General features: G+C 44.5%; 1 protein-coding gene across 49 annotated transcripts in view; it reads left to right on the forward strand.

Moving 5' to 3' along the window:
* Positions 1-24,641, forward strand: part of TMEM131L (transmembrane 131 like) — a 170,341-nt gene that overhangs the window by 12,423 nt on the left and 133,277 nt on the right. For 6 of the 49 annotated variants that reach the window (XM_016952422.4, XM_063809133.1, XM_063809131.1 and 3 more), the window contains exon 1: positions 6,436-11,212. The exons of 39 other annotated variants lie outside the window; for them this stretch is intronic. The gene's annotated coding sequence lies outside the window, so the exon portion shown is untranslated. Of the gene's footprint in view, positions 1-6,434; positions 11,213-24,641 lie in introns of those variants that run through there. 4 more of the 49 variants (XM_063809148.1, XM_063809150.1, XM_063809135.1 and 1 more) reach the window with 3 other exon arrangements.

The raw sequence follows: 24,641 nt of genomic DNA on the forward strand, positions 1-24,641 counted from the left end.
ATGGATATTTATACTTTGGGTTATAATCCAATATTAGGTTTGCCCTGCTGTTTTAATGTCATTTTATCCTTAATCTTATTTATGAAGTTATTAACATTTGTTTACACATTTTTCAAATTTTATTATGATTTTAATTTTAATAACTACCCCACGATACCAGCTTAATGAAGGTCGGGTGGACTTAAAGTTAATAGAAGCACCATTTATCAGTTCCACAAAATGAATGCATTGTCTCTTAAGAACCCATACAGAGGAGTCACTACTAACTTTGGACTTGAGAAATAATTTGACTGTAAGACAGTCTTAGCATGTTCCACAAATGTAAAGGAAGCGCTGATGTCTGTCACTGGACAGAAAGAATCTAAAGAGTGAGGAGGTCTCCGTTTTACTGGCAAGACTGCCCAAGGTGGGGCTGGAACGGGACCAGTGTGAATTCTGGGCAGCAGGCTTCCTAGAGCAGCTTGCCTGTTACCTCAAAGTCTGGGAAAGCTTTCAGGGTAATTGGCCTCATTGAAGATTTTGTTTATGTTATTCTGCCTTCATCTTCTGTGGATGCTATGTAATTGTATTTGGTCGAAAGCCAAAAAAGCAATATTTGAGAAATGTTCTTCCCCCTTTCCTCTTCATCCCCATTTTACCCTGGGTATTCTCAAATATCAACAGTAATATGTTCCTTTGCTGAGAAAGATCGTTTTTGGGAATTCAGTGATGAGAGCAAAGGGGAACTGACTTCAGCTCTTACTAGAACTGAATGCCCTGGGAAGCATGTCTGGCTCTCTGTATATATCTCTCTCTGGTAAGCCTTTTTTAAGTTATATTTGAATAGCAGAAGTTTAAGCATTGACAATGTATGAGTAGTATATTCAGGTTTTAAAATGCGTATAAAAATCATAAATACTGTCTAGGTACAATGTCTATGAAAGTTTTTTTTTTTTGGTGGTTTTTTGTTTTTAAAATGTACTTTTATCTGATTAGTAGTAACAGCAGCAAAATGTGTTCTCCTGAAATAGTTTTAACACCAGTGAAAGGTGGATCTTGGGAGCCAGAGCATGAAGAGAATCTCATTGTCCTGTCAGCAACATACTGGAAGATACAATTGCAGACAAGAACAACTTAATCTTTGGGGACACTCGCTTTTGGCAGTGAAACATCTCAGAACCCCCACAGGGAGTGGAACTACTTCTCACTTTTCTTTGTTATTCAGAAATGGAAGTTCTGGGCTGGGCACAGTGGCTCATGCCTGTAATCCCAGGACTGTGGGAGGCCAAGGCGGGCGGATCACCTGACGTCAGGAGACCAGCCTGGCCAAAATAGTGAAACACCGTCTCTACTGAAAATACAAAAATAGGCCGGGCGCGGTGGCTCACGCGTGTAATCCCAGCACTTTGGGAGGCTGAGGCGGGCAGATCAGGAGGTCAGGAGATTGAGACCATCCTGGCTAACACGGTGAAACCCCGTCTCTACTAAAAATATAAAAAATTAGCTGGGCGTGGTGGCGGACGCCTGTAGTCCCAGCTGCTTGGGAGGCTGAGGCAGGAGAATGGCGTGAACTCGGGAGTCGGAGCTTGCAGCGAGCCGAGATCGCGCCACTGCACTCCAGCCTGGGCGACAGAGCGAGACTCCGTCTCAAAAGAAAAGAAAACAAAACAAAAACCAAAAATAAGCCGGGCGTGGCAGCACGAGCCTGTAGTCCCAGCTACTCCGGAGGCTGAGGCAGAAGTGCTTGAACTCAGGAGGTGAAGGTTGCAGTGAGCTGAGATCGCGCAACTGCACTCCAGCCTGGGTGACAGCAAGACTCCATCCCCCCCCCCCAAAAAAAGAAAGAAATGGAAGTTCCTTCCCTGTTTATAGGATCTCACATTTTTTAACCTGAAGTATCTCACCAGGGTTCCACTGGGGACCTTCCTATCTTCCCACCCTGTCATCTCCCTAGGTGACCCAGCCTGTTCTGTTGGCTTTAAAAAAATTAAAAGAAAAATTTTTTATGGCTACACAGCAGTGTATATATTTGTTGCTCTGTTGGCTTTTTATATACTCTCTATATAGAAGGAAGTTGAACATGGATCGTACCTTCTCCCCAGAGTTCTCCTTTAGCTTGCAGGTGCCACAAAATTACTGTGTCCCGAACTGAGCTTCTGGGCCTCTCGCTGTCCCTGGTTCCTGTGCCTGCTGTCACGAGGTGTGGTTGAGTCTTCATGTGGTCTTCTGTCTCCATTCTGTAGCCACCCCATCCTGTTCTCCTCACGTCCATCTGTCCTACATCCTTTCCTGTCATCCCTTTGAAGAACAGCCTTTTGTGGACTGCAGTACCTTGGGGATGAAGTGCAGGGTCCTGAGCATGGCATCAGTGATGTAGAAGCCCTTTGGGGATTGAGGCCTCTTCAACCTCTTCCTCCAGTCTCACTTTCTGATCATTCACCTGGGCTCTCTTTTTTTGCCAAAACACTCTTCTCTTCCCCAGCCATCTCCCTCCATCCTGCTTTCCATAGCACCCTGGCACTTATCTTAGCAGAAGGCCATTACTCCTCTGTTTGGAAATTACCTTTCTCAGGGTACCCAAGTTTCTGAGTCTCATGCATCTGTCTCCCTAGCACCTAACCTCATACTTGACACCTGGGTGAAGAGCTGAAGGAATGGGTGAAGGGCTGACAACTAGGTGAAGAGCTGTGGAAGGAATGCAAGCTCATGCTTTTACATTTAAACCTTTTACATTGATTACTTGTTACGTTTTGCACGTCCTCCACGTTCAAGCCTGCAAACCATATTTGCCATTGAAATAACAGGACTAGTATTTGTGTTAGAGGCTGTATTCTTTTATTTTTAGTTTTATTTTTTGAGACAGGGTCTCAGTCTGTCACCTAGGCTGTAGTGCATTGGCATCATCTCAGCTCACTGCAACCTCCGCCTCCTGGGCTTAAGGGATCCTCCCACCTCAGCCTCTTGAGTAGCTGGGACCACAGTCACCCACCACCATGGCTGGCTGATTTTTGTATTTTTTTTGTAGAGTTGGGGTTTCACGTTGTTGCGCAGTCTTGTCTCGAACTCCTGGGCTCAAGTGATCCACCCGCCTTAGCCTCACAAAGTGCTGGGATTACAGGCGTGAGCCACTGCGCCTGGCCCAAAGACTGTATTATTATTATTATTTTTGAGACGGAGTCTCACTCTGTCACCAGGCTGGAGTGCAGTGACGCGATCTCGGCTCACTGCAACCTCCATCTCCCAGGTTCAAGGGATTCTCCTGCCTCAGCCTCCTGAGTAGCTGGGACTACAGGCAGGCACCAGTACGCCCAGCTAATTTTTGTATTTTTAGTAGAGATAGGGTTTCACCATGTTGGATAAATGGTCTTGATCTCTTGACCTCGTCATCTGCCTGCCTCGGCCTCCCAAAGTGCTGGGATTACAGGTGTACACCACCGTGCCTGGCAGAGGCTGTATTTTTATACTGAGTTTCTGTAGTTGGTTGTTTTTTTTAAAGAGGATGGGTTATTCACTCTATCTGTGTATAGCCTCATGGTACCTTCTACAGGGTCCTGTGGGCCCTGGGAGCTTTGCAGAATGAATGCATTCAACCATGGTCTGTGCAGCCATAACAATGTAAAGTAATTTTTTTGACTGTTATAGAGCTCATAATTTAGGTGTTCTCCTTAATACAATACAGATTTTTAAACAGGGTTCTTGGTATATATTAAAATTGTATTCAAGCCACAGAAACCTTTTTTTTAGGTGAAAAAGTTGTGAAATTTTTAGCAAAGCTTTTGACACCTATTTATATAGTTACTTAGCCTTCAGTTGAAATAAATCAGAAAAATAGTACAGTAAGATCAGAATACTAATTTTGGTTTTCATTGAAATTTTTAGTTCCTAAAAACTTTTATTTTATTTATTTTTTGATATAGGGTTTTGCTCTGTTGCCCAGGCTGGAGTTCAATTGTGCTGTCATAGTGAACTGCAGCCTGGACTTCATGGGCTTAAGCAGTCCTTCTGCCTCAGCCTCTCCAGTAGCTGGGGCTACAGGTACACGTCACCATGCCCGGCTAATATTTTTTTTATTTTGTTTTTGTAGAGATGAGGTCTTCCTATGTTGCCCACACTGTTCTCTAACTCAAGCAGTCCTCTCGTCTCAGCCTTCTAAAATGTTGGCATTACAGGTGTGAGCCATTGTGTCCAGTCCCTAAAAACACTTTTGGTTCCTCCTAGATAACATGTTTTTACAAGCACCAGGGTGATTAGGTTCGTATTCATTTTTATCTTTATATTGAAAGGTTATTTGAACCTTTAATAATTCCATATTAAAGAATTACTTAATTCTTTAAGAATTTTGAAAAAAAATAATTTTGAAGGGTTAGTCTAGAATAAAAATAGGCAAAACACTTCATTAATGTCAACTTTCCTGAAACAAAAAAAGTAGAATTAAGGTCTGGGGAAGCTGGATATTATACGTAAATGTAGTGATGCAGTTCCAGAAATTCGTTGTTCCTTACTTTTTAGACTAGAGATTGCCTTTGGGAGAAGTGGTTTAACTCAGCAGTAAATTCTGAATCAGCTTTGCTTCATTCCATATGCCACTCAGTGGCTTGACTATTTATTGCTACATGTCATAATATTTAACAGTAAAATAACTTAATGGAATCATTCAGTAAGATGTGCGTTCTGAAGAAAGAGCTAGACAAATCCAACAACCCAAGAAGAGACTTAGGAGGCTGGGTGTGGTGGCTCATGCCTCTAGCACTTTGCGAGGCTGAGGTGGGAGGATCGGCTTGAGCTCAGGAGTTTGATAGCAGCCTGGGTCACAAAGTGAGACCCTGTCTCTACAAAAACAAAACAAAAAAAAAGTGGGGCGTGGTGATGTGCACCTATAGGCCCAGCTACTCGGCAGGCTGAGGCTCACTTGAGCCCAGGAGGTTGAGGTTGCCGTGAGCTGTGATTTTGCCACTGCACTCCAGCCTGGGTGACAGAGAGACCCTATCTCTAAAAATAAAAAAAGGCTATGAGAAGCTTGTTTTAGGCAAGAATGAAGGTATTGCTGTGTAAGAAAGAGAAGAGACTTGGGTGTTTTGCCGTTGAGAACCAAACTTATATTTCTTTAGGAAGGCTTATAGCTAGAGAGTCAGGTATAAGCTGACATTTCGGCTTCTCTTATGCGGTGGACATTGTGCTTCAGATTGCTTTCACTTGTCACGGTGGGTCAGTGAGAAATGAAAGTACTTTTTGGATGGATCCCAACATCGGCAGCAGTATTAATTCTGTGAGGGTGTTCTGGATATGTTATGATATTAAGCTTCTTATTGCTTAAGAAGGTAGCAGAGCTTGGAGTTTCCAGGCTCAAAGGAGAAATTTCCCAAGGCAGTCTTCTCTGTCTAGGAACACCAATATTAAGATAATGGGGTCTCCTGGGAGCTTGTTACTTGTTTTAAGTGAATTGTCATCAGAGTATTAGTTTGTTGTTAGAGTCTTCCACATATGAAATATGACCCTGAAGTAAATAGTAATTTTCCCCCCAATCAATTAAACAAAAGAATGTTATCATGTTACAAATAATTGCTGTGGTAGTCTAGGCAGTATTTTACAGATGTGTGGTGCCCAATTAATGTTTTTGGAACCATTGTTTTAGCATTGTCTTTGCAACCAATTTATAAATGATATGAGAAAAAGTCTTGTTTGCTTATTGTAGTCTTTCTCAATGTTTTCTCCCAAAGTAGTAGGGATGTAGTTTTAATTTTTATTATTTTTATTTTATTTTATTTTATTTTATTTTTGAGACAGAGTCTCGCTCTGCCACCCATGCTGGAGTGCAGTGGCACGATCTTGGCTCACTGCAAGCTCTGCCTCCCGGGTTCATGCCATTCTCCTGCCTCAGCCTCCCGAGTAGCTGGGAATACAGGCGCCTGCCACCACGCCCGGCTAATTTTTTGTATTTTCGGTAGAGACGGGGTTTCACCATGTTACTCAGGATGGTCTCGATCTCCTGACCTTGTGATCCGCCCGCCTCGGCCTCCCAAAGTGCTGGGATTACAGGCGTGAGCCACCGTGCCCGGCCATAGGGATGTAGTTTTTAAAGTCTCCTGTAAGCATGAAAATTCTTTGGAAATTAAAAAAAAAAAAATTCAGGCCGGGTGCAGTGGCTCACGCCTGTAATCCCAGCACTTTGGGAGGCCGAGGCGGGCGGATCACGAGGTCAGGAGATCGAGACCATCCTGGCTAACATGGTGAAACCCCGTCTCTACTAAAAATACAAAAAATTAGCTGGGCGTGGTGGCGGGCGCCTGTAGTCCCAGCTACTTGGGAGGCTGAGGCAGGAGAATGGCATGAACCCGGGAAGCGGAGCTTGCAGTGAGCGAGATCGCACCACTGCACTCTGACCTGGGCGAAAGAGCGAGACTCTGTCTCATTAAAAAAAAAAAAAAAAAAATTCAGCATTTGTTGAGAATTTAAATACTACTCACTGTTGACTCCTTTTTATTATTTTCCAAAAATCTTCTAGTACAATTTATGTTTCAGGAAGGTGGCCATATTTAATTCATTGTGTTGCCTTCTCTAACATACATGTACACATCCCAGTTTGAGAAACATTGTCCAATCCCTATTGTTTTTACCCAGTTTGTTCAAGTATTTTATTTGGAAAACATGGCTCCGAATGATACATGCCTGTTGGATTAAAACTGAACTTCTTCTGTAGGAAAGATGATTTGCCCCCTGTGAAGTGCCCAGATACCCACTGTTGCATTTGAAGGTGGATCCCAGAGAATAGCCTTAGTAAAAGCATAGTCATAGTGTGTGGCCTGCCAAGTGGACCATGTAAAATGTATATAGTAAATAATTCATATTGATATTGTGCCTTGTACAACATTGACTTTGAGGGTTGTAACTACCTTGTGGATGTTGCTGCCACTAAATTATTTACAGTAGGTGAGGTTCTGTTTGAATTACAATCCAAACAGTGTTCGATTGGTAGTTATGACAGGTGTATGTAGTATGCATTTTTGGTGGAGTAATTCTTCTAGGATTGTGATTAATCCTGTTTCTTCAAATCAGGTCATGTTAATCCACTTAATCCATAAAAATTGGATTTAAGTAATTGCCCTTGTGTAAACCTTATGGTTTACAAAGTGCTTTCACATGTATCTTCCTTACATAACCAGGTGGATATGTGGTAGTATTCCCATTTTATAGATGAGGAGACAGGTTCATCAAGGTAAAACAATTTGTTGAAGGTTATAGAGCTATGAAGTGACAGAACATGTGCGTGATCCTAGGTGTCCTCTCTCTGTAAGTGCATACTTGTCTGCTTTGGAGTGGAAAGCCACTTTCCCAATTAGATCTACAGCTGTCTGTCGAAGGAGACTAAGTCCGAGATTAACGGATGGAAGCAACTGAATACTTTATTAGGCCCTAGTGTTATATGGTTCCTAGCAAATCCCTGAAAAAAATGAGCAAGACTCGTGTAAGATAGACCCAGGGTTGGTCCTTCAGCAATATTTTACTGTATGCTAGATAACTTCTTTAGTTTTATGCTAATTCTAAGTGTGGATTATCCACAGATATTCAGCTACATAGCTTTTGAAATGTGGAAAATTTAAATCTGAAATTTTGGGATTACTTTGTGGAACACATGCCATTGTAATGTGTGCTGAGAGGTTGCCTTTAGAGGAGCTGTCCTGTCAGCTTGCTTTGCTTTGGGATTATTTTCAGCAGCAAGTAACAAAACCCTGACTCAACCAGCTCAAACAATAAAGAATGCATGATGTCACTTAACAAGAAGCCTGGAGGCAGGGTGGTTCTGGGTTGGTTTACTCAGCAGGTTAGTGTCAGCACCTGGGAGCCTGGTTCTTCGGACCTGTCTGTTCTGTTGGACTCTGTGTGCCGTGCAGCTCCCCTCACGTTTGCAGGAGGTCTGTGTGCTTCACAGCCTCCCAGCCTCCCACCTGAACATCCAAAGGCAGGTTAAAAGAACCCCCTGGCTACTTTCTCAGAAGTACTCCCCAGCAGACTTCCCCTTCACATCTTACAGGTGGGTCTGCACTCACCTTGAACCACTCACCCACCCACGCCTGTGGAGTGGTGGAACCACGTGATCAGCTCTGTCCTGCAGGGTTTAGTCATAGGGAGCACAACCCGGCTTTGCCTAAGTGGGAGGAAGGGAATGGGCAGTGGGAAGGCCGACAGCAGTGTGTGCTATGCTGAGTGCTATGCTGGGTCACCTGAGCTCAGCGAGAAATGAGCGGTCTAGGGCAGTGTTTCTCGAAGCCTGGTCCAGGGACCTAAATCAGCATCGCTTGGGAACTCGCTAGACTGGCCGGTTCTCAGACCCCACCCCAGACCTGGTGTGAATCAGAAGCTCTAGGGGAGGAGCCCAGAGATCTGTTTTAACAAGCCCTCCAGGTGGCTCTGATGCATGCTCAAGTTTGAAAACCATTGGCCCAGGGTGAGGCAGCTCAGGGACCACATTACAAAATATACTTTTTGTGGAGGATTAAATAATGAGAGGTAGAAATAGTCTTGTAGGTAAAACAGTGGGTGGAAATTGGGAGATGGTTGCTTTTCAGCCTGACTTACCACCACTGGCCCAGGATTTTATCAAACCTAGAATCCGTACGTATTCTCTTCATAGGGTATGGAGTGTTAGCTGGTGGATCGAGTGTGTCCGAAGAAGTTCTGCTGCAATGATGCACATGGGGGTGGGGTTCCAGGCTGAGCTTTGGTGTCCACCTATCAGGGTCTCATATGTCCTGGCATGCCTGGTAAACAGGTGGGTTAGGCCATTGCAGGTCAGCTTCCAGGGGAGGACTGAGGAACCTTCTCAGGGAGAATTCATTCATTATAAGGGAAGTAAGTTTGGCAGAAAACCTTGGCCCAGTAACAGAAAGTCTCAGTTGTTGGATGGGAGTGGCCACTCACAGCACAGGGTGGTATGTGTATTCAGATCTGCCTCCTGGCCCAGGCCCCTGTGGAGCTGCACAGGCGTGTGTGTGTGTGTGTGTGTGTGTGTGTGTGTTAGAGAGAGACACCCTCGTGGGCCTGTGGCTGAGCTGTATGTGTGTGTGGGAGTGTGCGAGAGAGAGGAGCCAGGGACAAGGAGAGAGACCCTTGTGGGCCTGTGGCTGGGGTGTGTGTGTGTGAGAGAGAGTGAGAGAGACAGAGACTCTGGTGGGCCTGTGGCTGAGATGTGTGTGTGTGAGTGTGAGAGAGGAGACAGGGACAAAGAGAGAGACCTTTGTGGGCCTGTGGCTGAGTTGTGTGTGTGTGTTTGTGTATGTATGAGAGAGACAAGAGAGACTCTTGGGAGCCTATGACTGAGGTGTGTGTGTGTGTGTGCATGTTGAGAGAGACCCTGGTGAACCTGTGGCTGAGTTTTGTGTGCGTGTGTGTGTGAGAGAGAGAGAGAGAGACCGAGACCGTTGTGGGTTTGTGGCTGAGTTTTGTGTGAGAGGTAGAGACCCTGTGGGCCTGTGGCTGAGTTGTGTGTAAGAGAGAATGAGGGTGCGTGAGTGCACCGGTGTGAGTGGGGTTGTTGGGGCATGAGGAAGGATATTACTTAAGGCAAAACTGAAAGAAGTGTTCTAAAAATTCTGTGAGAAACTGGGGTGGGCGGAAGCAGCACGGGGCGCTGCCCACCCCAAGGGGACTTCCACACCCCGTCCTGCAGCTGGAGGGCCAGGGCTGCCTGTGGGAGGAGTGGGGACCGTGCCCTGGTGAGGGCAGGGCCCAGAGGAGGCAGCCGGGAACTTGGAGAGAAGGAACAAAATTGGGACAAGGGCCTGGGCCTGGGATAGCCCAGCCTGTTGTGTGCCACTTACAGGGGAGAGGGGCCTCCCCAGCCACACAGCAGCCTGGGGATTCCCTGCGGCTCTGTTGTGGTGGAGTGGGAGCATTTGCCAGCTGAGGGGGCTGGATGGAGTAGGGCAACAGGAAGCAACTCAAGTTCAAGTGTGGTGTATTAATTTCCCAGGGCTGTCTAACGAAGTGCCACAAACTGCGCGGCTTTAGAACAACAGAATTGTATTCTCTCCTCACAGTCCGGTGGCTGGAAGTCCTCTGTCAAGCCGGCAGGGCCACGCTGCCTCTGAAACCCTCGGGGAGTCCGCCCTCGCCTTTTCCTAGCTTCTGCGGGCTCGCCGGCAGCCTGTGGGGTTTCTTGGCTTGCAGCTGCATCACTCCAGTCTCTTGTCGCACAGCGCTCTCCCTGGGTGTCTCCGTGCTTTCACGTGGCTGTCGTATAAGGACACCAGTTATATTGAAGCAGGGGCCCACCCTACTGCAGTCCAGCCTCATCTGGACTAATTGCATCTGCACCAACCCTGTTTCCAAGTCAGGTCACATTCTGAGGTACTGGGGTTAGGACTTTGACATATCATGTTGGGGTTGGTGGAGACACAGTTTAACCCATAACACATAGTCCCCAGCGAGACTCGTCTGTGAGCCCTTGTGAATGTCCCTCACTTGTTTTCCTTGCCCTCCCCCAACACCAGGGCTCCTGAGAAACGCCTTTTTGGTATTGGGCTGGTGATGTGTGAAGCGATCCACTGTGAAGCTTCCTTCCTGAGAGCTGCACAGACCAGTCTATGGCAGCTTTGGACTCCTGGGCTCCAGCCGCAGCCGCAAAACCCACGCAGTTTCTTCCTAGCTCATTGAACCTGGCCTTTTGGTTGAATGGATTTTATTTCTGGATTATTTCTTTGTGTATCTGTAGGAGCACGTCCAAGGAAAATTCTTTATTTTCACAAGATTGTGAGCACTGGGGAGAAGTATTTTTTTCTTTTTTCTTTTTTTTCTTTTTGAGACAGAGTTTCACTCTCTCACTCAGGCTGGAGTGCGGTGGCACGATCTCAGTTCACTGCAACCTCTGCCTTCCAGGTTCAAGCGATTCTCCTGCCTCGGCCCCTTGAGTAGCTGGGGTTACAGGCATGTGCCACCATGCCCGGCTAATTTTTGTATTTTTAGTAGAGACGGGGTTTCACCATGTTGGTCAGGCTGGTCTCAAACTCCTGACCTCATGGTCCACCCACCTTGGCCTCCCAAAGTGCTGGAATTACAGGTGTGAGCCACTGCGCCCGGCCCGATTTTTTTTTTTCTTGCGGAAAATAAGTGGGCAGATTTAATAATGAGCAAATAGGCAAAACCATGAAATCAAACCTCGTTCCTTGTGTCAGAATTCAGAAAAAAGCGACTAATGTAACTGGTGCCAGGCTGTGTGTGCTGTGGTGTGTCTCTGTATGTGAGTATCTTAAACTTGTTTCATTATCAGTTTAATTTAGCAAATGAATACGAGTTGATTCCCAGGCTGAAGCAGGTCTTGGTGGGCCATTCTGTTGGTTTGCCAGGAGAATCCTTTTGTTATTTCCTGGAAATGCTTGAATCATAGATGAGTCTCTTCCTGCTTCCGTGTATTTCAGCTGCAGTTTTCCAAGTGTGTGATAGTGCTGTCCATAAGGAATAGCTGCTGTTACTGTGAATTGAAATACTTAACAGGTCTACTTTCAGGTGGATAAATGTCACATCCAAATTGCGTGTTAGTTTGACTTTCATGTAACTTAATTAGCAGATTCATGTTTTGGGAAAATCTGATCTGTGATCCTGAAATTGGTTACAGTTGGTGTAATTCGTGGGTAATTAGGCGCCTTTACAGTGACTACTCTAGTCATTAGAGGGCTGGGGTAATTTGAGGTTGAAATGTGAGAGTGAGATGGAGAAAGCACTTGCTCTCTAGTCCTTAATCTTTTAATCCATTTAACCTGGGTTGTAAATTCAGGCCTTATTTTAATTTGAAAGTATGTTTAGGGAGCTGGGAAGGGGTTTCATTAATTCACCACTTTCAGGTAATATAGTTAGGAGAGGGAGGTTATTCCTAGTTGTTTATTTGGGTAAACATAAAGTTATTGTGAGTACTAGAAGGGCTCATGAAAGTTATGTTGCTCCTTGTTGGAAACAAAAGCTTCTAGATTTAAAAAATGAGCGGCCGGGTGTGGTGGCTCATGCCTGTAATCCCAGCACTTTGGGAGGCCGAGGCGGGTGGATCATGAGATCAGGAGATCGAGACCATCTTGGCTAACATGGTGAAACCCCGTCTCTACTAAAAATAAAAATATTAGCCAGGTCTGGTGACATGGGCCTGTAGTCCCACCTACTTGGGAGGCTGAGGCAGGAGAATGGCGTGAACCCGGGAGATGGAGGTTGCAGTGAGCCGAGATCACGCCACTGCACTCCAGCCTGGGCGATAGAGTGAGACTCTGTCTCAAAAAAAAAAAAAAAAAAAAAAAAAAAAAAAAAAAAAGCCTAAAACCCAAAGAAAAGCACCACAAAAACAAGACCCCGTTCAGAGATATGTCATATAGGTATTGTCCGTGTCGAAGTCAGAAATACATTTGTGGCATGTGGAATAGGCTTTATGGACACACAGATATCAAGTAACCTGATCTCTTGCTGAGTTTAAGGCCTGTCACGTAAATGCACACTGCTTACGTTTTCTTTTTATTTCCACTTTTGGGGATAAAAGGGGAAACTGGTGAAGGAAAGACATGTTCCTAGAGAGCTGAACACCTGTAATATTGACTAATAGAAGGGAAGAGAGTAGGTGGGAAGTAAGTGCAATAGGAAACTGGTAAACAAAGAGAGAAGAGAAAAACCGTGTTTTGAGATGGATTGGAGGCATTTTTTGTCCACACACTTGCTTTGGGGATTTTTATTAGGTAGACGGTAATTAGAGGTGTCAGTCATATGAAAGTAAATCACTAGTCTTTTGTATTATTGTTTTCTCAGTGGTCCTTATCAGTTTTTTTTGTTGCTCTGTAATCATTCATGTGGTAAGACTTAATTTTTAGTCATGTAAATTTGTTTAGGGACAATTTAAACTATTTTGTCAAATTAGTCATTTTATTCCAAGTTGTACGTCTTATGCATTTATTTAGTATAGTGAAAGCCTTATATACACATTTAATATAATTAGTCTCTGGATATTTGGATTATTTTTTAGTAGTACTTTTTTAGAGTGTGGGTTTTTTCTTTTCTTTTCTGTTTTTGAGACAGTGTCTGGTTCTGTCACCCAGGCTGGAGTTCAGTAGCCCAGTCTTGGCTCACTACAACCTCAGACTCCCGGGCTCAAGCCATCCTTCCACCTCAGCCTCCTGAGTAGCTGGGACTACAGGCACTTGCCACCATGTCTGGCTAATTTTAAAATATTTTTTGTAGAGACAGGGTTTCATGTTTCCCAGGCTGGTCTTGAACTCCTAAGCTCAAGTGATCCGCCCACTCCCCAAAGTGTTGGGATTGTAGGCAGGAGCCACCACACCTGGCAGTTTTTCCCTTCTTGTTTTGAGATGGGGCCTTGCTCCATCACCCGAGCTGGAGTGCAGCTAGCATGATCATAGCTCGCTGCAGCCTTGAAATCCTGGGCTCAAGCGATCCCCCTGCCTCAGCCTTCCAAGTAGTGGGGACTATTGGTCCATGCCACCATGCTTAGCTAATTATAAAAAAAAAAAGAAGGTTTTTAAAAAATGGAGGTCTCACTAGGTTGCCCAGGCTGGCCTCAAACTCCTGGGCTCAACAATTCTCCCATTTTGGCCTCCCACAGTGCTAGGATTACCGGCATGAGCCACTGCACATAGCTCAATTTTTTCTTTTTAGTTCACTTTAAATTAAAAATAGAGTTTGAGGAAAATTAGAATTTTAGCTAAACCTTATCCAAATTATTACATTTTCCAAATTGATGAGGCTTCAGAGAGATTTTCAAATATTCTGAATCCTTATTAATATGCACAAAACTTTGTTTAAATCATAGGCGGAATCTCAAGGTTGTGTGTAAAATAAGTCTACCACTTTGGACTTGGGAAAACAAATATTCTGATGTAATAAGTGATTAGAGGAAAATATAATAGTAATATGAAACTGGCATGGCTTGCCTGCTAGACAGCCCCTGAAGCATATTGGTTAAACTAGTAGGTTATAAACACAGTCTGTCTGAAGGAATGTATATAGTTTTAAGAGAAGGAACATGTGACTTGGGCTACACTTAAAGTAAGGTGTGTTTATGAGCAGAGTTTTAAATTTAGGTTTTTTTTTTTAACTTATGTATCTTTTCTGGCTTTGTATAATTTGGCTCAGGGCTGGGGGCAGGGTGGAAAGAATAGACTGGAAAGTGGGGACCAAGATGGAGGAGTTGAGTGGATAAGAGCAGCAGGCTGAGCTCAGGAGGAGAACTTGATAAGGAGTAGGGGAAAGGAAGGTCAGGAATGAGCCAAGGCTGGGAGATCAGATGGTGAGATACAGGTGAATGTGGTAATGATGACCTGAGGCAGGAGATTTTTGTCCAACCTCAAGGTAGGGTAGTAGCTCAGTGGCTAAAAGATATGCTTGGGACTGGGCGCAGTGGCTCACGCCTGTAATACCAGCACTTTGGGAGGCCGAGGCGGGTGGGTCACAAGGTCAGGAGATCGAGACCATCCTGGCTAACATGGTGAAACCCCATCTCTACTAAAAATACAAAAAATTAGCCGGGCATGGTGGCAGGCGCATGTAGTCCCAGCTACTCAGGAGGCTGAGGGAGGAGAATGGAATGAACCCAGGAGGCGGAGCTTGCAGTGAGCCGAGATAGTGCCACTGCATTCCAGCTTGGGTGACAGAGTGAGACTCCGTCTCAAAAAAAAAAAAAATATATATATATATATATATATATATATATGCTTGGGGCTGGGCACAGTGGCTCACACCTGTAATCCCAGCACTTTGGGAGGCCAAGTCGGGTGGATCACAAGGTCAGGAGTTCGAGACCAGCCTGGCCAGTGTGGTAAAACCCTGTCTCTACTAAAAATACAAAAAATTAGCCGGGCATGGCGGTGCGCACCGGTAATCCCAGCTACTTGGGAGGCTGAGGCAGGAGAATCACTTGAACCCAGGAGGTGGAGGTTGCAGTGAGCCGAGATCGCACCACTGCTCTCCAGTCTGGGCGATAGCACTAGACTGTCTCAAAAAAAAAAAAAAAAAAAAAAAAAAAACGCTTGGAGCCAGACCGTCTGGGTTTGAATCTGATGTCATACTGCTTAGCTGGTGACTTTTGGTGAGTTGCCAAACCTCTCCATGCCTTAGTTTGCCCCTCTCTCAAATAGGGGTATTGTTAATAGTATCTACCACAGAGTTTGTTTTGAAGATTACATAAATCTATGAAGGCATTTAAAAGCCTTGCATGTAAATGCTCTAATGTTACCTGCTATGAAATTGAAAAGGTCATTTTCTTAGTGGTGGCTGCTGTGTAACAGTGATAAGGTTTCCTGATCTGGCTGACACCGTTCCCTGGCTTCCGGGTGGCAGAATCCTTTTTTTAATGAGTTGTGTCTGAGAAGCTAGAATTGTTGCGGGTAAGGACCTGGGCTCTGGGTTTGAATCCTATCTCTGTGGCTTTCCAGCTATGTGATCTTGAGCCTCAGTTTTCTCATCTGTAAAAGTGGGCCAGTAGTACCTATCTCATAAGGTAAGGATCCCAGGGGTTAGTCTATGTGAAAGAAACTGTTAATAGTGGAATTTGTAGTTGGCATCGCATATCAAGGTGTGTGCGTGCTTTAGCGAAATTCCACTCTTAAGAATTTCTTAAGGAAATAGGATAAATTTACAAGCTGTATTTACAATTATATCCATCTGTTTATATTGGGGAAAAATTAGGAGCAACTTAATGTCCAATAGTACATCCATGTGGATAATGTAGTACAATATTTGACACAGAAAGGTGTTTATGATACTTCTTTACAGAAGAATTTTCTGTGGAGTCTGGAAGAATCTTCTAAAATATTCAGTGTTTTCATTTGCTAATGAGATTGTATTTTTTTATTATGCCATAAGGTACATTAAAAAGTAAGACATCTTGACTTGGGGAAACTCACAATAAGGGGAAACAGACGTTTAGACATAACTATCTTTAATATCTGATACAACAGTCTTATTGTCCTGAGCGCCGTGAACCGAGGAAAGCCCCTTCTGCCAAAGTTTTCATCCTGTTGCAGACCTTGCCTACGGCTGTCTCACCTAAACAATAGGAAGTTGTCTTCTTGCAAATGAGGAGTGATTATGAGGCTATGGAAAATGGAAAAGCTGGAAAGTTCTTTAGCTAACAGCTCTCCGTCAGGGGAGCGCTAAGAGGGCCTCAGCACCAGTGGGCTTGGTTAGGGGGATATTTTAGACATTTGCTCTGAGACCAGTGCATTGGGTGACCTGCCGGGGCTCCTGCTCTGCCGGGTGTTCACCCTTTACCTGCGTGATCCGGGGAAGTGTGAGAGGGGTCTGGGGAGGGGCAGTAGCTATTCACCAAACTGTGAACCCAAAATATCTGAGACAGATCTGTACCAAATTAGAAAGTTGGTTTTATGGCCAGGCATGGTGGCTCACGCCTGTAATCCCAGCACATTGGGAGGCCGAGGCGGGTGGATCATCTGAGGTCAGTAGTTTGAGATCAGCCTTGCCAACATGCTGAAACCCCATCTCTACTAAAAATACAAAAATTAGCCGGGCGTGGTGGTATGCACCAGTAGTCCCAGCTACTCAGGAGGCTCTGAGGTAGGAGAATTGCTTGAACCTGGGAGGCATCCTAGGTTGCAGTGACCCGAGATTGTGCCATTGCACTCCAGCCTGGGCGACAGAGTGAGAATCCATCTGAAAACAAACAAAAAAAACAAGTAAGTTAATTTTGCCAAGGTTAAGGATATGCCCGGAACACAGCCTCAGGAGGTCCTGTGCCCAGGGTGGTCGGGATACAGCTTGCTTTTATATATGTTAGGGAGACATGAGACATCAATCAGTAGGTATAAGGGGAGGGCAGGGGCTTCCAGGTCACATAGGTGGGTAAGAGAGAAAAGGTTGCATTCTTTTGAGTCCTTGATTAGTCTTTGAGTGAATACACAATTTAGTCCGCCTCAGTGAATGCATTTTTACATAAACAATAGGGCAGAGGAAGCAATCAAATATGCATTTTTTTCAGGTGAGCAGAGGGATGACTTTCTGTCTCCACCTGTGAAGATGAGCTATCAGTTTACATTGCCAGGGTGAAATCCAACAGAACCGTTCTGGGGTAAAGATGTTGAGGCCTACAAGGAATTTCCTTGTGGGTAAATTGTGAGGGAGGTATGTAACTTTTAAAATATTTGTAGCTATCTTATTTAGGAATAAAACGGGAGGCAGGTTTGCCTGGCATGATTCCCAGCTTGACCTTTCCCTTGGCTTAGTGATTTTTGGGTACTGAGATTTAGTTTGCTTTCACAAAACAAGTGTGGAACTGTTTCAGTGGAGTAATGAGGATGTGGCTGTGCTGAGCTTAAAGGGGCGGATGTCAGCCCTGGCCAGAAAAGAAGTCTGAAGATGAATTCCTAGAGTGCCAACAAGGCCTCCGAATGCCAAGCTAGCCCCTCTCGAGGGCGGCGAGACCTGAAATCAGAAAGGCGGTTTCTTTAAAATAATCCCATTCAGAGTTGGGGCATCAAAATAGATTAGGCTATGGGTTTAATGGATAGGAATTCTTTAGAAAGGTATCAAATTATCCTTGCCTAAGCATTACTTCACAGGCTGGTCCTAACCTAGTTTTGCAAAACAAATCAAAACATTTTAAATCCATGGAACACTTTATTTAAACAGAATTTTCTGTAGAAGCCTGGTACAAAAATTAAATACGGGGCTACTCCATTGCATCGAAAATGGGGAGGCCCACTGAGGCAAGGGATAGTTGCTTTTCCAGGACCACCCCCCTCATGTCAGTATTATTCAGCAGGGAACACAACCTGTTCCCCCAGCCCCACAGGGATTTCAGTAATCTAAGTTAGTCCCCTCTGCATAGGTCACTGTGACAGTGTCATTGTCATTCTCTTTGGTTTTGTTAGTGAAAGATTTAGGATTCAGTGTTTATGAAGACTTGTTTTGTTTTTGTTTGAGACAGGGTCTCATTCTGTTGGCCAGGTTGGAGTGTGGTGGCATGATCCTGGCTCACTGTGGCCCCACCTCTCAGGCTCAGGTGATCTTCCCACCTCAGCCTCCTGAATAACAGGTGTGAGCCACCAGTCTGGCTAATTTTGTTTATTTTTTTTGTAGACATGGGGGTCTCACTATGTTGCCCAGGCTGGTCTCAAACTCCTAGGCTCAAGTGATCCACTCTCTTTGGCCTCCCAAAGTGCTGGGATTACAGGTGTGAGCCACTGTACTTGGCCTATGAAGACTTTTTTTTTTGTTTTTGAGACAGGGTCTCATTATGTGGCCCAGGCTGGAGTACAGTAGCACGATCATGGTTCACTTCAGCCTTGAACTCCCAGGCTCAAGCGATCCTCCCACCTCAGCCTCCTAGTAGCTGGGACTACAGGTGCGTGCCCTCATGCCCAGCTAGTTTTTGTGTTTTTTTGTAGAAATGGGGTTTTGCCATGTTGCCCAGACTGGTCTTGAACTCCTAGGCTCAGGTGATCTACCTGCCTCAGCTTCCTGAGGTGTTGGGATTACTGGCATGAGCCAGCACACCTGGCCAAGATTTTCGAAGGGAATGTTTTTGAGGACTTTGGGGAAAGTTTATCTCCCCTCTGAAGGATGCCAGTGAGTGTGTGCTGCTGAGAGGATGGCAGAATGGCAAGGTGGGAGCATTCTGCAAGCATCATGACATCATTGAGCTACTGAATCAACCTTCCCTAGAACTGGCTTCCAGGACTTTGGGTCATATGAGTCATGTGAGAAAAATATTCTCCTCTACCTTTTTCTGAGTTAGGCCTCATGCTGCTTGAAGCTGAAAACATCCTGTTACACCTCGGTTTTAAGCACCCTCCCCTGGCCTCTGAGATAAGCCTCTCAGGAACCTGTGGCTCTCTAACCCAGTTTGAAACGTTTTGCTCTCCATAGAATTGTGTACCAGGAGAGTTATATTGATTAAATTAGGTCTTACATTTTAGGTTATATATTCAGAGACATATATTTGTAGTCTGCATTTCAGGTAAAGCGTTTTCCATGTTGGAGGTCAAATCCCACGAGGTTCACGTATCTATTGCTGCTGCTTTACCCTGTTCTGGAAAAGAAAGTTATTTGCCTGCCGAACGCACAGACATGAGATTAGAAAGTTGATGACAAGCGTTAATGCTTGGCTCTTTTTATCATAGACTATACTCTTTTCTACTCTGCTATTTCATCTGTGTTTGTGTAACATGTATCTCACAATGCAGAAATCTTTTTTTCTTTTTGTTATGAAAAATTTCCAAAAAAAAAAAAAAGTTGAGAGACTTGTACGGTGAACACCCAGATACACATCTCCTAGCTTCTGCAGACATCCTTAAGGGTTCTGATGGCAGAGGCCCGTGTGTAAGCATTTTGAAGTTTTTGGCTAAAGAAAAACGTTATGTTCCCTTCTTTTTTTATTGTGTCGGATTTAAGGCACAGCTCCTGTTCAGCCTGCCTGCTATTCTTTGAGTTTATGTAAGTTTGAGGAGGTGGGTGGGAGAAGATGTAGGAGGATGGAAAATGAGCAGCTTGCTTTATTCACAAATGATGCTTGGTAGGCTCTGGACAGAGCCAGGGGTTTGGGGGAGTCCTGAGCATGGTGCCCTTGATCTGCTCTTGCACCCTCTGAGGCTGAGGGGCCTGGGAGGAGCCCTCCTCTGCTGGGAACTTTTCCTAAAAGCCCACTTATGGACAGAGAGGCAGGGTTTACAGCAGCAGAGCCAAGGAGGGCTGAGGCCAGCTTCCTTTGCTCTCCCACTCATTCCCAGCTCGCTATTTAATTTGACATCCTGGAACATGTGTTTCAGTGAATTGGTTCATAAAAATGTTTTTTGCAGGATTCTGGAATAGAGGCTGCACATTCTTTAGATACATGGCTAATCGCACTATGTGAGAGAGCGTGTGGGTGTGTGTGTATTTTTGGAGGTGGGTAGGGAAGTGGGGGGTGAGCAGAGTTCTTTCAAGCTCTCTCTTCACAAGATGCAAATGTTTTTCCCCTTAGGGTTTATAGAGAGTGTGAACAATGAGGAGTTGAGATCCTGTGGCCCTTTGGTCCCCAGGGTCTTCTCATTCGGCCCTACTGAGCAAGGCTGGCTTCCCATTTGCTCTCATCTTTTTCTCCTTCAGTCACTCTGGAAACTAGTAGTTAGGAGCTGGAAATTGAGAAGCTGCCATTTAGGAGTTTATGCAACAAATGCAGAGGAGAGTCTGTTCCAGACTTTGCAGTTATATCAACTTAGAGCTTTTGCCAACCTTTCTTGGAAAAAAACCCACTGGAATTAAGTGAAACTTCACAACACTGCACAGTGTAGCCAATTCTGCATTTGGGGTATGTAAGCCTGGAACTGTGGGAAGCTGGAAGTTGCCCCTTAGTATTAACATTTGTTTTTGTTGTCCTTTTCCTTGAATGTAGTCTTACGTAGAGAACTTGGACAGCCTGTCATTTTCCAAAACCTCTGTGGCTCATCCTAGGCACAACTCATGTCTCTCCTTTCTTCTGTTAGTGTTTAGGGATGGGCCAGGCCTGAACTAACCGTTTCAGGGCTCCGAGGCTGCGCCTTGTAACTTGTGAGCACTGGTTCTGGGCAGTCGCCTCCCTGCGGTTAGTGGTGCCCAGCCTCCAGTTGCTGTAGCTCAGACATGGCCTCGGGAGGTTTGGAGGATGCCCAGCGCTTGTCTGCCCATTGTTGCTGACCTGCAGCATTGTGTGATGTGGCTCCATGTGCACATCTTCCATGGATTTATCAGTCTTGACAGGAGTCTTCTACTTTCTGCCAGTGATGAAATAGATCTTTATGATTTTTTTTTTTTTTTTTTTTTTGAGATGCGTCTCGCTCTGTTGCCAGGCTGGAGTGCAGTGGCACAATCTCAGCTCACTACAACCTCTGCCTCCTGGGTTCAAGTGATTCTCCTGCCTCAGCCTCCCAAGTAGTTGGGACTACAGGCACGCGCCACCATGCCCAGCTAATTTTTGTATTTTTAGTAGAGAGGGGATTTCACCATGTTGGCCAGGATGGTCTCAATCTCTTGACCTCGTGATCTGTCCACCTTGGCCTCCCAAAATGCTAGGGTTACAGGCATGAACCACCGTGCCCAGCCCCTTATGACATTCTTATCCTAATTGGTTATTCAGCTTCAGCTTGAGCACTTCACGTGATGGGAAGTTCACCTTTGAAACTGACTTTCCATTTTTGAGCCTCTCTCATTGTAAAGATGTTCTCTGATTTTGACTTCACATTTGCTCTCTTTAGTCTTCCACCGTCAGATCCTAGTCTCACAGACTTGAGACAGTTATCACATCTCTTCTCTAGGTTGGTTTTACCTAAATTTTTTTTTTTTTAACTCGCCCAGGCTTAATTATTCCTCATGTTTTTCAGTCAGTCCTAATGTTAACTTGGTCAGAACCAACCTTCCTTCCTCCCTTCCTCCCTTCCTCCCTTCCTCCCTTCCTCCCTTCCTCCCTTCCTCCCTTCCTCCCTTCCATTCCCTTCCCTTCCCTCCCTCCCGTCCCTCCCTCCCTTCTTTCTTTTTGCAAGAGTAGATAGGGTCTCACTCTCTTACCCAGGCTGGAGTGCAATGGTACAATCATGGCTCACTGCAGCCTCAAACTCCTGGGCTCAAGCAGTCATCCTGCCTCAGCCTCCCATATAGCTAGGACCACAGGCTTATGCCTCCCCACCCCCAGCTAATTTTTATATATTTCTTTGTAGAGACAGGGTTTCTTTATGTTGCCCAGGCTGATCTTGAACTCCTTGGGCTCGAGTAATCCTCCAGCCTCAGCCTCCCAAAGTGCTGGGATTACAGGCGTGAGCCACCACACCCATCCCAGAACTTTTTTAGTTTAAATTTTGCCAATAGTGGATAGAGTGATTCTGTTGAGATCTGAATGGTGCCCTATGTAGTGAATCCATTTCTTTTTTGGTCTGGACTCTACTTATTTTAATGAAGCCCAAGATTTCATTAGCACTTCTAGTAGCAGTGTCTTTCTACTTGGATCGTGTTATTTTATGGCCAAACAAGATCAAACACAAACAAAAACCTTTGGGTCCGTCATCTTCTTTTTATTTTAATGGGAACTGCTAACTTCTCTTTCTCAATATACACTTAAGTAATGAATTGCCGTCTTTAAAATACAAGTATTTACATTTGGCCTTGTTAAGCTTTATCTGGATGATTTAGAACTATCTTAGCCTATTGAGACCAAAGAAACACACACGCTCACACATGCGTGCACGCACACACACATAGGCATGTGCACTTTTTTCCTAGTTGTGAAAATCGATGGAATGACTACATGGCTTAGTCTCCTCTTTCTCCAGAGATGCCGTTTAATGATCAGATAGAAATTTAAAAGGTTAATAAAAACCTATAGTGAAGAAATGCTATCAGTTGATAACAGAGTTAAAAAAAATTCTGGAAGATAGAAAGTGGATAACTGATAGAATATGGTAACTGATGAAAGTGGAAGATTAACAGGGTACGCCAAGTACCCTGCACAGTGGATTTAAAGAATCCCACCAAGCATATTGTGAAATTTTAGAACAGCAAGAATAATGACCATACTGGATGCTTAACTAAAGAAATGGGACTTATAATGCCCACCTCACAGGGGTTTTGCAGGTTTTTTTTTTTTTTTTTTTTTTTTTTTTTTGAGACGGAGTCTCGCTCTGTCACCCAGGCTGGAGTGCAGTGGCGTGATCTTGGCTCACTGCAACCTCTGCCTCGGGTTCAAGCAATTCTGCCTCAGCCTCCTGAGTAGCTGGGACTACAGGCGCGTGCCACCACACCCGGCTAATTTTTTGTATTTTTAGTAGATACAGGGTTTCACCGTGTTAGCCAGGATGGTCTCGATCTCTTGACCTCGTGATCCGCCTGCCTCGGCCTCCCAAAGTGCTGGGATTACAGGTATGGGCCACTGTGCCCAGCCGAGTTTTGCAAGTATTAATGTAAATAATGTGAGTAAAGCCTCTACTGTATTTTCTGGCACATGGTAAGGAGTCTCAGGGTATGTGTGCAGATGTTGTATTACTTCTTGCCATCACTTTTCTTACCATCATCACTGTCACTGCTATGGTGGTGAAGAAGCGTATCAGTTAGGATTAGGATCAGCTTCACGAGACAGAAAACCCAGTAACATAAATGAGATAGAAGCTTTCCTCTCTACTGCTTATCTGAGAGAGCAGAGGGCAGGCCAGGACTGAGGTGATAGCTTCATAATCATCAAGGCCATGCCTCCTCTGTCTCCTAATCCAAGGTGACTGCCCAACCCGCAGGATCATCTTCATTTCCCCTCCAGGATGGAGGAAGGAGCTAGAGTAGGATTTCCCCTCTACCTTTTCCAGGTCACTTCCTGGAAGTATCCCCAAAAGGTTTTTTTTTTTTTTTAATGGAGACAGAGTCTTGCTCTTACCCAGGCTGGAGTGCAGTGGCATGATCACAGCTCACTGCAACCTCAACATTCAGGGCTCAAGTGATCCTTCCACTTCAGACTCACAAGTAGCTGGGACCACAGGTGCCTGCCACCATGCCTGGCTAATTTTTTGTAGAGATGAGTTTTCACCGTGCTTCCCGGGCCGGTCTCCAACACCTGGGCTCAAGCAGTCCTCCCACCTTGTCCTCCCAAAGTGCTGGGATTACAGGTGTGAGCCACCGCGGCTGCCCCAAACTTTTATATACATCTCATTTCCAGAACTTAGTCATATGGTTGCATCTCAGCTGCAAGTGGTAGACTGGGAAGAGGAGTCTTTTCTGCAGCCATGTGCCTGTTTCAAAATGTCTTCTTAAGGAGGACAGGAAAACAGCTACTGGGTTTGGCAGCTAGCATTCTCTTTGTCACAGTGAACCTTATTAGTATACTCAATCCTAGGCTTCTGCAAGGTATCATTTATTCTGACTCTTTGGGAGTTAACACGAAGGATCATTGATATATTAACTTGTGCGTTGGTTGAAAAATGAATTATGTGTAAACTAGTCATTAAACCATAGAAGCTTTTCAAATGGCTGAATGTACATTGAAATGGCTTCTGCTGAAAAAGTTCAGTTTAACATTACTTTGAAAAAGTTCTGCGTATAGAAGAAAATTGCAAATTATTGAAACTATCTTATGACACTGGTATTAGTCATACATTATCCTTTTGGGATGGAGATAATTCATGCAGATTGCTTTGAGTATGAGAAGATGCTTAGAGCATTTGGTGTTTATAATTTCTTGTTACTTGATCTCTCTGCCCTGGAAGTGCTATAACTCTTGATTGTCACTCCTGAGAAATCTATGTCTTAGGTTTTTCACATTATTACCTTCTATTATGAAGATAACTAGGGGTCCATGACCCTTTTCCTAGATGTAAAATTTCTAGAAAGCCAATTACTGCAAAGTCTCATTTTGCAGGGTCATCTTTTTTTTTTTTCTACTCTTCCTGACCATGTTTATTCCTATTGACCCAAATACTTGAGATTTATTTTTAGTTAGAAGAACTCAGAGATGCCTAAAGGCTAATCTTAAACTCTATAAACTACATTAAAACAAAGATATAATTTCAGTTTCTCACACTTAACTTGGAGAGTGTTTTCTCACTTAGAAACTTTCTCAAAAACCTTAACACTTAGCAAATGCACATGTGATGTTTTCCATTGCTATAACTTTCTCATTTAATTCACTTTTTCCTTTATTCATTTTTAGAATACGGGGGAACATTTCAGGGATTTGG

The sequence above is a fragment of the Pan troglodytes genome, chromosome 3 (genome assembly GCF_028858775.2).
Source record: "Pan troglodytes isolate AG18354 chromosome 3, NHGRI_mPanTro3-v2.0_pri, whole genome shotgun sequence".
In the NCBI taxonomy this organism is placed as follows: domain Eukaryota; kingdom Metazoa; phylum Chordata; class Mammalia; order Primates; family Hominidae; genus Pan; species Pan troglodytes.